The 15,136-nt window shown below is 41.3% G+C and overlaps 1 long non-coding RNA gene across 1 annotated transcript; it reads left to right on the top strand.

Annotated features, from left to right (window-relative positions):
• The first annotated feature begins 10,254 nt into the window (after positions 1-10,254).
• LOC112844330 (uncharacterized) lies at positions 10,255-11,401 on the top strand. Its single transcript, XR_003217057.1, has 2 exons — positions 10,255-10,391; positions 10,675-11,401. It is a non-coding gene; the product is annotated as an uncharacterized LOC112844330 (long non-coding RNA).
• The last annotated feature ends 3,735 nt before the right edge of the window (positions 11,402-15,136 follow it).

The raw sequence follows: 15,136 nt of genomic DNA, 5'->3' as shown, positions 1-15,136 counted from the left end.
ACAATTACACAGCATGAACCTGTAGTATTTAATTTTTCAGATCAGGTTTACTGTACTTGTAGCTTAAAACTTTCACCGGTTGTGAATATGCAGTGATACATAAATAGTAAAATACTAGTGTTTTCCCTCAGACACACAACTAGTATCTAAAGTCCTTTAAAGTCAACATCAGGTGAACTGTTCACTTTAAAAGCAGTGAAATGATCTCTGACAATTTTTAAACATGCATACACATCTCTCTTTATGCAGTAAAGTTACAGTGGGATACAAATAATATCAGGCTGATCCTGCCGTAATTTGTTCCCCCTGTTCAAATCACGGACAAACAGTAAACCACAGCTGTTTATGTGTTTAAACCCATTTTGCACAGAGAGGCATTTTTTTGAAAAATATATTGACAGCAATGTTGAATATTATTACACAGGGAAAAAAAAAACAACTACATGTAAAATAATCACACCGTGACGCCTCTGCCTTTCTAAATGCAGGGACAGTAACTGCGTGTGTGTATGTAAGCGTGTAAAACCTGCAGATAGTCAGATTAACAGTAACAGTATTTTTGTCTCTGTCTGCCATTCTGCAATTCATCTCATGTAAACAATAACGTGGCGCACAGCGTGACGTGAAAAGAGGCACATACCTTTGATGTTGCGTGACGAACTCTGTAATCCTCGTCCACACGTAAACGCAAAAAAGGAGTTTTAAAAAAAAATCTGTTTTCGGTGAATCGCAACGCCGTTTACGTGTGGACGAAAAGCCCAAACGCATAGAAACAGCTGAGTTTTCAAAAATACCCGTGTAGGTGTGGACGTAGCGTAAACGAGTTAGTAGTATATTTTATTACTACCTGTAATTTATTGCCGTTTACTTGTATTTGCTTAATTGTTTACTAAATGTTTGAGGTGTGAAATAAACCGCAATGGAGTTTGTAAACAAAATATGGGTGTGTCTGTTTGGAGGATGTGTTTGTGCCGGGGGGGGGTTAGGTGGTGGGGGGGGCACGAACATTTTTCTTGTAAAAAAGGGGGGCCTGGCAAAAAAAGTTTGGGAACCACTGCCCTACGAGAACACCCATCTCCCATGCTACAGTCAGCAAACTCCTTGCTAAGTTTCGTGAAACTGGTTCAGTGTTGGATTTGCCAAAATATGGACACAAGAATTACCTTCATTAATAAATTCAGTCTGATCTAAATTTCTCTTGTCTTCTCCAATAATAACCCGACTAAAATATGGACACTCAAACAACCAGAGAGAATTTACACAGAACAGTTGAAGCAGAAACATTTTCTTGTTTGTTCCTCTCAGTAATCTGCCCTTTCTCATCTGTTATCAGTGACAGCAAATAAAGCACGTCCGCTTCCTCTCTGTATTTTTCTCCTTCTATATATAAAAGCCTGTGTCACAGCCATTTGGCTTATTTAAGTACTCACTGTTCTTGTTGGATCGTTTCACCTGTTCATTCTCACACCCACTCCTTCATGCCCTGATGAACACAGCAGAGCTACTTGATGTCCTCCAGTATCTTGCAAAAAGATACTCTGGTATCTAAACTGGAGCGGCCAGCGATTGAACCATGAACCACAAAGCGGATGTGGCTCAGGAGGTGACTGACAGTCTGTTTTATGTGGAGGTTCATGAATCAGATTCATTTGTGTTTTTATTCCTGTCGTCTGATTTTTGGAGCACCGTTGCATCCTGGTACCTTACATCTCCCTTTATAAAGCTCTCTGCAAGATACCAACACCCACACACATTTACATGCACACACTAATGTTTACCCATACACATCATATATCTATGGCCTTTAAGTGACTCCTGACTAGGGATGGGTATCGTTTAGGTTTTTATCCGATACCGGTGCCAAACTGGTACTTTTGAAACGGTGCCGGTGCTTAAACGGTGCTCAAACCGGTGCTTAAAGAGTGGAGAACACAAAATTGGTCCAAAAACCTCTCATGTTCAGCTGGGTTTTTTTGTAAAAAGATAACAATGTTAGCCTTTTCTGCAGCTATAGGGCATATATGGTATCACTCTTGGCTGCAAGCAGTGCTTAATCAATGGAGGAAAAAAAAGACAAAACACAAACTTTGTCCAAAAACCTGTCATGTTTAGCTGTTTTCCACTTTTTCTTTGGTCATTTTAGCCTTTTTGGCCAGGGTGAAGGGAGTATCTGCCATCAAACAAGAAGACAGCCGCATGTAACTACGACGGTGTTTGCTAGTTCACCTTACATGCATTAATGTAATAATGTGGTTAGCGTACTCAACGTAAATTACACACGAACAACATTAAGCTACTCACGCAGAGAAGAACGGCTGCTGCTGCCATCATCATCCGTCATCATTTCTGCTACACTGGCAGGGCTAGGGGCCAGGACTCTACTCTTCGGGTTCTTGGGGGATGTTGCTAACTCCGGGTCCGATAACAGGCACCACACCCGCAGTAGATGTGCACGGTGTGAGGTCTCGCAGCAAGCTGTCAAACACGGCGCATTTCTCGGCTTTAAAAAAAAAAAAAAAAAAAAAATGCTATGCGTCGCCAGGTGTTTCATCAGATTTGAGGTGTTACCTCCTTTGACAGTATCACAGTATCAGCTTAAAGCACTTGTTGCAGGCTGCTGAGTTTGCATCTTTTGCTGCGAAGTACAGCCAGACTTTTGATCGCTTCGCCTGGTTTTAGTAACGCAGCATTCCTACGTGAAAGTAACGGTAATCTAATTACCGTTTTTGCAATAGTAATCCCTTACATTACTCGTTACTTGAAAAAAGTAATCGGATTACGTTACTGCCCATCTCTGCTGGCGAGTGTGTACTTGTTCAAGGCATGGGTTTAACCACTCTGCACCCCGTTGTGTAAAGTCAGGCTGTTATGCAGTTTTGATGATGATGATGATGATGATGATGATGATGATGATGATGATGATGATGATGATATCTGCATTCGTGTTCGTCCTGCTTTGCCACTTGAGGGCGTACATGTGATTTTGGGGAATGATTTGGCTGGAAATAGAGTCTGGGCTGACAGTTCTTTGTCTGTTAAATCTGGAGTTCTGAATGACTCATGGGTGTCAACAGGTTTTTTCTGACTTTGCAGTTTGTGCTGTTACAAGGGCTGCAGCTAAAAGGGTTGGAGAGCCTGTAACTCAAGCAGAAGAGTGTCAGGTTGAACCAGATTTGATTGTTCCTGAACATTTGTCAGTTTCCCAGCAAGAGTTAATTCAAGCAGCATGCTGATGCTTCACTGACTGAGCTGCTTCACAAAGTGCAACCTAGTGATGACGCTAGAAATGCGGCCTCAGGTTATTTTCTGCAGAAGGATGTACTAGTCTGAAAGTGGAGTCTGCAAGGGTTGGACTCTGTTAGAAGTCCAGTTGTCCAGATTCCAACTAAATTCTGTGACGAGGTGTTAAAGCAGGGGTGTCCAAACTACGGCCCATGTCCATTTTTAAATTAGCCAAGTAATTTTATAAATAGAATAGGGCCCGCACTTCAACTTTTGCTTGTGTATTGCACTTCTTAGTTTTAACACCAGGGGGAGCTGCTGTCAATCAGTTGCTCCACCAAAAAGGACAATCACAGAAGAAATTTACCCCAAGTTACTAAACATGGCAGAACCAAAGAAGCAAAAGGTGAAAGTGAGTGCAGAAAATTTCAGACACTGTGGGAGAGTGAATATTTTTTCAAAGAATTCAAGGGGAAGTGTGTCTGTTTGATCTGCACTGAAACTGTGGCAGTTATGAAAGAGTATAATGTACGACGTCATTATGAAACCAAACATCAGGCCTGTGCATCCTACACTGGTGCTGAGCCAGAGCAGAAATTAAAGTAAATGTTAGCTATCCTACAGTACTGTGTGTTAATAAGCATGCATGTGCAGGTACACATGCTTCAAATATCAATAATGCGCATCAATTCTGTCACTACCCTGCTTTTGTGCACCACTTTCTTATGCGTTTCTCTTATTAACACACACACACACACACACACACAAACACACACACACACACACGCAAAGTCAGCTGATCTCATCTGATGCAGACCTGCTCCTTGATCAAGTGACATTTGTCCAGATTTTTGGCACAAGTGGATCAGCACCGCAGCTGGATGGCCCGATTTACATACCCAGCGCAGCTGATACTCACCAGAATAATTTACTAAAATTATATGCACTCCTGTTATTAAGTCCAGTTCAGTCTGTTAATGTTGATAACAGTTTCAAACGAATGTTAATAGGTGTGTTGCTAAGCCTAATAACAAGCTTGAAATGTACCCGTCCCATTTTCCCCTTTAATGTTTTTTCTCTGTGCTGTAAATCTTCTGTCTAAGAAGAAATCTGCTGCTGTTCTGAGAATGAGCTACCAAAGCTTTTTCTGAATAAATCAATAAAGATCCATTTATGGAAAGTTGTGATGAAGGCAGTTTTGTCTTTAATTATATTCAACAATATAACATATTTGACCACTTTTAAGTGATTTTTCTAACTTTAATACACTAAAGTTAAGGTCACATATCTAATTTCTAGTAAGTGGCCCAGCCCCTCCTATATTTTTATGCATGTGGCCCTCAGTGAAAAAAGTTTGGACACCTGTGTTAAAGTGTTCTCATGATAAGTGCGGGCATCTGGGAGTGACAAAGACTTAGAATTACATCTTACGCTACTTCTTTTGGCCACGTCTTAAGCGTGATGTTTCAGCTTACATTAAGACCTGCCATAGGGCTGGGCCATATCATACCGTTCACGGTAATACCAGTATAATGTTGAGCAATGATAAGAAATGAAATATCACGATAGAATATGGGTAAAACATGCATGTGCAGTGCCTTTGTTTTCCATGCACATGGCAGAAAAAGCATGGCGGCGACGGAGAATGACAAGGGCGAAAGCGGATCGCTGAATGAAACGGATGAACCAGAATTGTTTTGTAAAAATGCTGCAACTGCAGTGGTGTGGAACTGGTTTAACTTTCGTCTGTCAGATACACAACAAAGCACTGTTTTTGGTAGAGCATGCTATACGGTATTTTCCAAAAAACACGGTTTTTTGGAAAATACGGCACACTTAAAATCAATCCTTTGATTTTTCTGAAAATCGACAGTGCCCCTTATAATCCCGTGTGCCTTATGTATGAATTCTGGTTGTGTTTACTGACATCGAAACGATTTTATGTGGTACACGGCCCTCGAAAATCTGTCAAATGTTTTAGTACAACTTTGCTAAGCTACGAACCTGCACCGCTTGATGGATTGTGGAGCATTACAGCTATCGTAGGCAGGCGCCTCGTGGAATGATACGTACTGTGCTTCAACGTAATATTACCGTATTGTGTGTGTATAACCTCTTTAAGTTGTGGATATTATACATGGTTACGCTGAGGATATGTCGGCCAATTTCCACTGGAAATGCCTTTTGGTTAAACTGTCAGAAAGGAATTTACATTTGCACTGTTAAATTTTTATATAGCTTTAATGCACATAAAAACAGCTTCTTGTTTAAGTGAAAATATATTGATGGGGTTTTTTGCATTAATCAAGTTGTGGAGTTAAGTATTTTGTCTTGTGTCAATTATATCGTTATCGCAAATTTTCAAATGTATATCGTGATAAATATTTTTGGTCATGTCGCCCTGCTCTAACCTGCCATACTTGCCCAATTGTAGGTAAGCCAAATTAGTCTATTAAACCTGCTCCACTTTGTCCCATCCCTGCTGTGAGTAACCCATTTGAACATTTGATCATTGACTAATGTGCCAGGTTACGCGTTATCCTGCTGCATATCCGCTGCGTACCATCACAGCCAAGTCTGTGGTGAAGGCTTTGACACAGTTTATTTCTATATTAGGCATACCGAAGATTATTCAGAGTGACCAGGGATCAAACTTTTCATCTAATCTATTTGCCCAAGTTCTCAAGCTGTTGAACATCACACATAATAAAGCCTCTCCTTATCATTCACAGAGCCAAGGTGCTTTAGAGCACTTCCATCAAACGCTGAAGTCCTTGTTACGTACCTATTGCACAGAAATGAGGAGTGACTGGGAGGAAGGTTTACCGTGGCTTCTGTTGGCAGCGCGAGAAGTTTGCCAGGAGAGTACAGGGTTTAGCCCAAATGACTTGGTCTTTGGACACAAGGTTTAGGGACCCTTGAAAGTGCTGTGTGATAAGTGGCTATCAGGTGAACCACCAGTGAACTTGATAGATTACGTTAATGGTTTTCGGCACAGTCTGTATATGGCAGGTCAGTTGGCAAAACTGAACCTTGAAAAGGCTCAGGTCAGGATGAAATATTTTCATGACCGGCGTTCTGAAAAGCAGCAGTTTAGTGAGGGCGACCAGGTTTTGGCTTTGCTGCCGATTGCAGGGTCACCGTTCCAGGCGCGGGCCTTACACCGTGGTACAGAAACTGTCTGAACAGAATTACCTGATTGCTAACCCAGATCGCCGGGGGGGGGGGGATACACTTTGCCATGTTAATTTGTTAAAACCATATCATGTTCGTCCTTTATCTGTTGGTCTATCAGGCTCTCTCGTTTCGCCTTCCGCATCGAGTCCAGCGTTGACTGCTTGTACAATGGCGCAGTCAGGTTGTGTGTGTGTGTGTGTGTGTGTGTGTGGGAGGGGGGGCAGCACCTGATGGTCATCTGAAGAATTCAGAAACTCTTCAGAACTTGGATGTTCTGTTGGGCCATTTGCCTGCTGACAAACGTGCAGAACTGTCTGTGTAACGCAAAGTTATTAAGGGCTAGTTTTATTTCAATGGGTGAGTTTACTGACTGACGCGCAAGAAGAAATAGTTCTTTATGGAGCCTAGATGGTGTGAATGACGAGACCAGAGACTGCAAATTCTTGTTTAGGAAAAACCAAAAATATACTGAATAAATGGGGGAAAGGGGAAATGTAACAATATAATTAATACAAAACACAACATAAATAAATGCCCACAATTAATTAATTAATTAATTAATAAGTTAATCCTGTGATTCTCTGTGCAAGAGGCCTTTTGTTAAGAGTCCTTTTGGTCCTTTTTAAAGATTCTTTTTTTAAAGTTCAGTTTTAAGGAATTCCTCCTTGGGGTCCAGCTTCATGTAAGGAGGAAAATATGTCCGTAATCCAAAGATGGCAAAGATGGATGAAAAGAGGGAAAAAGAACGGTCCTACCGGCTCACCACTTCAATATGAAGAAGATCAATTCAGTGTGGAAGAAAAACCTGACCTGTAGGCCAGACAAATGTCCATTAGCACATCAAGTTCAATTCAGTTTACCGGTAAAAAAAAAAAAAAAAAAATTTCTGCAATTCTAATCAACAATGTAAATCATGCAGCATCATCAGCATATTTCAAAAGGTACAATAGTTAAATTATTAATCATTTTGGCTACGTAGCATAATCTATACATTCCAGTAGCATTTACTACAAACAAATGCAAAAATGACAAAGAAAAACAACTGTCTAACAGACAGCATAGCTGAATTCAAGGCAACACACAACAATAATCAGTAAATTGCACTTCGTTTAAAAGAAAGCCCATTTAAGTGCTTAAATAAATAAAAGTGTTTAAAAAAAGCAGTTTTCGAAGCGGAGTTCTGCTCGCGGTGGGAACGCAGCCGAACAAAGTCATTTTTAAACGCGGAAATGATCGACTCGTTACTGACAATTAAAAGGTTGTTTTTCGTAGACGTTAAAGACACTTACCGCTGAGGTGATAAGATTTTATAGACGAAGTGAGTGGAGAAAACGCTTTGTTTTCCAACGCCGTTCTAAACGCCATAAGCTTACAGCCACAACAGGAGTCGAACCCGGAAGTGTCCCTCCACAGCCGGTTTTCATACTTGCCGCGACGTGGAAGGAGCAAATCAGGAGAGGGACCTCAAATCAACTGACGTGGGTCATATGACAGTGCGTAGTCGATATGGGTTACATCTGCATTAATTAAAAAGTATCCAATTTTGTTTAGAGACACACCTTCTAAAACAACTTTGATAGAGCATGATATTGATGTGGGTTATGCAAAACTAATCCGCCAGAGGTTCTACAGCGTCTCTGAGGAAAAGAGGAAAATAATTGAGCAGGAAGTTCAGTACATGTTGGAAAACAACATTGCAGTGCCGTCATCATAAAGCTGGGCTTCCCCTCGTTTGTTGGTTGTAAAAGCTTTATTGTGTTCTAAACCTGTGCTCTTAGCACCCCGTCTGGATCAGCCCTTCAAGCTGTATGTGGGCTGTATGTGGACGCAAGCCACATTGGTGCAGGTGCTGTTCTAGTCCAAGCTGACAAGCAAGGTATTGAACATCCAGTTAGTTTCTTTTCCAAGAAGTTCAACTCCCATCAGCTGAATTATACAGTCATTGAAAAAAAAGCTTTGGCAGTAGTTTTGGCCTTGCAGCATTTTAGAGTATATTTGGATTCTTCTCGACCAATTGATGTATTTTCTGACCATAACCCTCTCACCTTCTTGAATTTGTTGCAGAACCCGAATCAGAGGCTCATGCAGTGGGCTTTCTTTTTGCAGCCTTACACTTTGGACATTCAGCACATTAAGGGCAAAGATAATGTCTTGGCAGATGCCTTGTCCCGTGCTCCTGTAACCAGCAGCTACACTCCTCATATGCTTTGAAGTATGTCCTCTCCAGTAGAGTTTTCCTTCTTCTTAAATTGCTCCTAGGTACCAAGGTTGCTGAAGTTGGAGATGAGCTAAAGATGGAAGGACTTTTGAGCATTCAAAAGGTGTTGAAAATGAGGTTGCATATGTGTGTGTATATATGTTATGGATTTAATATATACATGTTCTTCTAGATGCAAATTCATAATGTAAATGATTGTGTTTTGTTCTATGGGGGGGGGGGGGTCCCAGCATACTCCCAGTCCCAGCATATAAAGACACCTTGATTGAACCTTCGGGCTCTCTCTCTGTCTCTCTCTGTCTGGTACCCATCATGTTCATTTGAGGCTTCAGTTATGGCTGTTATGTCCTTTAAATTGTGTTTAGTTGCTTCACCTTATTTTCATTAAAAATATCTTACAGCCTTTAAAAGCTTGTGTGTGGTCTCCCACTTGCTTCTCATGTCCTTGAGCCGGGTTGTGACATCAGTAAGTCAAGGAGGTCATCTATACAAATGTATAAATAATTTAAGAAAAAAAACAGGTTGAAACAGAGGATGTAACCTGACTGCTCATCTGTAGTGTCCCTTCTTCTCTTTTTTTTGGGGGGGGGGAGTTATAGCCTGACTTGATGAGAGAGGAGGATGTTTTGCTAGATCTGGGGTTTATAATAGTGGCAATATTAATTAGATAAGCACAGCTCTGTCTTAACGTGGTGACTCCCTTCCTTTATTGCCAGGCTGCAACCCCCCAACACACACAATGCACAACCACCAGAGGGCGCTGCATGAACCATTGAACTGGTCACTAATATAACAGAGGAGAGAGCAGCTGGGAAGGAAAGTGAATAGCTCATCCTGTGTTTGTTGTGAATGGTGTGCGTCACATAAACTTGAGTTAATATTCCATGTTTACAATGCTTTACTCTGTTACTTGCATGTTGTAATATTATTGTATTACATGGTGGCTAACTAGAGGGCTGACTGCTTACCTCGATATAAATATTCGTCCCCTGTGTTGGAGTTCCATCTTGTGGCCCAATTTGAGTAGTGCTTTAATAAATGTGAACCCTCTTAAGAAGTGGTATCAGATTGATGCACTGCCTTAGTAGAGTTGTTGTGGAGGAATTTGTTGCCAGCTTTATGACCCTTTAATCTGTATTCATGTTCTAATTATTTCCTCTTCTTGATCACAGGAACCAGCCCACATCACCCCTCCACATCCTCCTACACTATGCCATATCTCCCTGTAGCATCAATCTGAGTGCAAGTAAACTCCACCTGTTACAATCTACTCCCTGGATGTCAGCCTCTTCTTTGACCGAGGATAACTATTACAGCTCAACCCAGCATTAAACATATGTGCACCATTCTGTACACCTACACTATAAACACACTACACTGGAATGCTTTTATATACAGTGGTCCCTCGCTATAACGCAGTTCACCTTTCACGACCTTGCTGTTTCTAGTGCAATTTTGCATGCTGTTTTGATTTTTTTTTTTACAGCGCATTGTGTTCTGCGTCCTGATTGGCTGTAGACCATTGTCAATCAATCTCATCCGTGTCTCCTGTACAGCACAGAATGCGTTCAGCTTTTCAAATTTCCATGAATCTTCGATCGCTAGCAGTGTGACTCTGAAGTGCTGTACTGTGTGTTTGTAAGTTTTCTCCCCAACAAACACAATAATGTCGACAAAACATTTTGCACCGTCAAAGGCACCTGTGGTAGCACCCACAGGGCAGAGGAAGATGTGAACCATCGCACAAAAAGTTGGACTTCTGGGCATGCTAAAGGTAGGTAGAACTCCCACGATAAACGAGAAGCCACTGTATCAGAATCAGCATGTTAAACATTTACCCAATAAATTTAAATTGCATGTAACTTAACTGAACTACATCTTTTAAACTAAGTATTATTCACACGTATATCATACAATTATGCTACTTCCTGTATGAGAACCTGTTGATGCATACTGCTTGTTATAAGATTTAATAAATTTGATTAATGTGCCATGTTTGACCGCGTTGTGACCTATAAGGCTAAGCTAAGGGTTATTCAAAGGTCGCCCCTCTGCAGATGGCCCTTAGTGAGAGTCCTGACCAGCCCCTGGCAGGACCTTGGCCTGTACCTGACCCTGCACCTGCTGTTTCTGGCTGGAGGACAAGTGGAAAGTTACCCAGCAGCAGGGGCAGTTAACGGCCACCATAGAGAGAGGATCCACCAGGGCTGTTGTCCTTCTCTCCATGTCTGTGTGGCTTTGCTGTTTGTGCGTAAAACTCTACTTTGCTTGCTTTGCTATATGTTGTCTTGCTGTTCTGTGTATGTGTTGTCTTGCTGTTCAGATGATTCAGTGTATTAAACTCTGTCTCAACAATTCTAATCTTTTCAGGGGATCTTTTTTCTTAGTGAACTGATGTTAATCAGATCTAAATAAGCTGGATCTCCACATCACCGGTTGGATAAGGTTATCATGCTGGCTTCAAAATTTGCGAGTCCACACACATCAGTTGATTTTGTACCTTGTGGTTCAAATGTGTCAAATATCAACACTGAATGTACCTGCAGATGTTTTTGATCACATCGTACTCATTGAAAGTTCTTACAAACATTAGAGCTAATCACTTAGAACTGCCAGGAGTCATTTTGAGCCATCACTCCTTTGTCTCCCTACACTCAATACTCCAAGCCCATCATGTCTGATGTTTCCCTGATGTCCCCTTAATGTCACGATGTAGCTCCAGTACTTAGTAAGGATAATGATGACTTACAATTTTGCTTTTGTAAAATAAAGTTCTTAAATTCAGTATGTGCTGTCTCAGTTTGCTCCCTGAGTCAACCATGACACAGATCTGGCAAATTTTATTTATTTATTACTAAAATACTGTAATTACTCAGGAGAAAATCTGATATTCAGAAGAAGGTGAGGTAAAAGAATCACAGATGGGGTTAAATGATGCAACAATTCACATGATACATTCAGTTTAAAGCTGATATTTAGAAGTACAGAGTAAGGACTGAAGTAAGTGTGGGGCTTCACAGATGCCAGTTAGACATTGTTCCAGTGGAACAGCTGAAGCTGCTCTTATGATCAATTGTAAAAAGGCCTGGAAGATTTTAGATATGGAAATGTTTCGGATAAGTTCCAAACATTATCGTATCTGTTACCGGGTCCCCATTTAGTGTCCAAAAACACAAGTTTGTGAGATTTTTTTTAGACATTATTATATCCAACCACCAGAATCAAGCTGCTGGTCTCTGATAGGTCAAATTATTCTGAATCAAAATGAAACCAATAAAACAAATAAGGTTTAATCTGAGGATCTCTCCATATTGAGGATATCTACAGCATCTGTCCTCATCTAATCTGAGAAAATTTGGAGACCTCCAGCGTCTCATCCTTTCCACAGGGTTATTGAGGTTGATTAAATGATAATTGCCTGTATTTTTATAGTGCTTTACTTAGTCCCTAAGGACCCCAAAGCACTTTACACTACATTCAGTCATCCACCCATTCACACACACACTGGTGATGGCAAGCTACATTGTAGCCACAGCTGCCCTGGGGCACACTGACAGAGGCGAGGCTGCCAGACACTGGCGCCACCGGGCCCTCTGACCACCACCAGTAGGTAATGGGTGAATTGTCTTGCCCAAGGACTCAACGACCAAGACTGTCGGAGCCAGGGCTCAAACCAGCAACCTTCTGGTTACAAGACGAACTGCCAACTCTTGAGCCACAATCAGCCAGGTTATCGCCTAAATAACTGTGATCCTCAACTTCCAGGCAAGAAGAGGAAGTAGAAGTCACTGCTGTGAAGAAACTGAGGCTATAGTTCACATGAGCTCACTAAAAAAGACATTAGAAGATTGGAAAAATGTTGCCTGGTCTCACGAGTCTCCGTTTTTCTGCAACATTTGGATGGGAGGTCATGGCTTCACCCTGCCTTCCATCATCAGTTCGGGCTGGTGGTGGTGGTGTAGTGTTGTGAGACAAATTTTTATATGACTTTTTTTTTCTTTTTTTTTTTGTGTTGTTGTGATAAAAAGTCATATAAAAATAAAAAAAAATTTATATGACTTTTTATCACAACACACCATGTCACAAAGCTCAAATCATGTCAAAATGGTTTCCTCAATCCAGCAGAGCACCTTTGGGATCGTCGTGGAACGAGATTTACATCACAGATGTGCAGCCAATAAATCTTCTGTGTGATGCTTTTGTATTATTTCCACCAGCTTGTTGTCTGTATACTACAAAGAAAAAAGGCAGCTCCTAAAGTAAAAGGGGTCCAGCTTAGTAGTATCAAATGTACATAATAAAGTGGCCGGTGAGTGTAAGCGCTATGAACAGACATCGTTCACTGCTTAATAACGGCCAGGAGGTGGCAGCAGAGGAGCTTCTATTTGCACAGCCCATGCAGGCCTTCACTTGACCTTTGACCTTTAGTTACAGGAGGGAAAACACTGTAAGAGATAATGTTTCTCTGAGAGAGGGAACAGATGGAAAATTTCACAATCATTTCTCTCCAGTGTAATTCAGATGTGTTTCATCAGTCTATCACAGGCTCACTACAAATCAAAGTAAAAAGTATGTGTTTTAGTTTAGTAGATGATCATGAAAGAAATCACAGCACAAACAAGAACCAGAAAATAAGATGGAAAACATATGGCTATAAGCAAGGACAGAATGCTATTCTTTTCTTCTTTGGGATTAAGTAAACAAGAGTTGCTTTTTGGAGGCCTTTGTTTTCCAGCCATGCGCAATCGACCATGTGGAAGTCGACTTTACACCAAGATTATTTAGAAGTTTTTGTTTTTCTTTGTTTTTTCTGAATAATTTTAAAGCAGGGCTGTGTATCATATAACCTAGATGTTAAAATGTGTCTGCTGTTACAGCTTGGAGTGCAAAGTGCTTTGAGTGTTAGGTGAGAGTAAAATATGGTTTATGCAGCCTGCATTCTGTGAGTTCACAGTCCAGTTACCATGGTCAAAGGAGTTTGCAAAGAAAAGCGTCTGGACTTCTTTAAGTTGCTTGAAGACGTTTCACCTCTCATCCGAGAAGCTTCTTCAGTTCTAAGGTCAAATGGCCGAGAGTCCCAGATTTAAACCCAGTGGGAGTTTCCCCCCAAGGAGGGACAAAGGACCCACTGGTGATCCTCTAATCACATTGAGTCCGGGAGTCTGCTGTTGAGTTTTGGACGAAATGCATTCTGGGATATATAGCTGTCCCAAGTCCACACCGATGCATGCTCGATAAAACGGGCGGATCGAGAACACATCCGGGACTTTTTCGCGTTCTCGGCTTAATGCGTACTTCGAATTGGAACAGTACTTGGTCTCCGACTGATGACGTATCACGAGTACACGAGAACGCAAGTACGCACAAGTACGCATATTGAGAAACGCCCACAGAGTCATCCTGGAACTTGCTCAGTATGGATCAGCCAGGGTCAACATCACACCACTGGAGCAACCTGTAACATGTGTGTCACTGCAAGTTTTTGTTAGTTTTTTTCCCCCAAAATGATGAACGTGCCCATTTGTTTCCATTGTCTGCTGCTCTTTGCAGCGCTAAAAGAGGATGTTTCACTTCTTAAAAGGCCTCAAGAGGAAAAATGAGAAATACTTTACTGTTAAGACACAGCCCCGTGTTTCCTGACTCTTCTCCGAATCAACTAATGATTTTTTAATCAAATGTTTGGGCCTCGGTGCGTTGCTCACAGCTCTACTGCACCACTACTACTGCTTCTCTGGGCCACACTACAAAGGTGTTGCTGCTTTGCCTTTTTGTCTTTGTTTTCCTTTTTCTGTTGCTGACTTTGACCTTTAAAATGTAACTTGCTGAGTCACATCTTAAGTACAAAGTATATCTGTTTTAGAAATTAAACTGAATACTTTCGTCTCAGACATGACTGACTTCAATCTCTGGCGACCCAGAAAGTTTTAAACTTTGTGTCATCAGTCAGGTTTTCAAGCCTTTTTTGTTCGAAATCAGTGTTTAAGCTGTATGTTTGTGGTATGTATAGAAAGCTGTTAATGTGCTTTTAATATATTGCTTTATTTATTTTGGAGCAGTTGGTGTGTATGATTAAACTCACCACACTAGTAATCAATGAATTAATTGCTCTTCTGGCCGACGCAGACAGACACAGAATATTTTATTTCCTATTTTATATGTCAAGACTGATTTACTGATATGAAGCTTGTCCATCCATCCATCACGGTCTCTTTTTGTCACGGCTACCGAGGCGAGCCGTGTGGTGTTGGAGGAAGGGAGAACCCAAAATGCAGGCGATGACTGATGATTCGAGTGACGTTTATTTACAAGGTGGTGAAGCGGCAAACAGGCAGTGAGGGATGACAAGTAACTAAAGAAACCTAAACTGGGAAAACTAAATAACAAACCTGAGATGATACCAAACGGGGTGAGGGGCAGAGAGAGACGCAGACAAGGAACAGGACACCGTGGAACACAGACGAGCCGACGACACCCACTATATACACACACACACACACACACAAAAAAAAACAAGGAGAC

This window comes from Oreochromis niloticus, linkage group LG3 (genome assembly GCF_001858045.2).
Source record: "Oreochromis niloticus isolate F11D_XX linkage group LG3, O_niloticus_UMD_NMBU, whole genome shotgun sequence".
Taxonomy (NCBI): Eukaryota; Metazoa; Chordata; class Actinopteri; order Cichliformes; family Cichlidae; genus Oreochromis; species Oreochromis niloticus.
The sequence above is the reverse complement of the archived record's forward strand: the minus strand, read 5'-3'. Positions and strand labels throughout refer to the sequence as shown.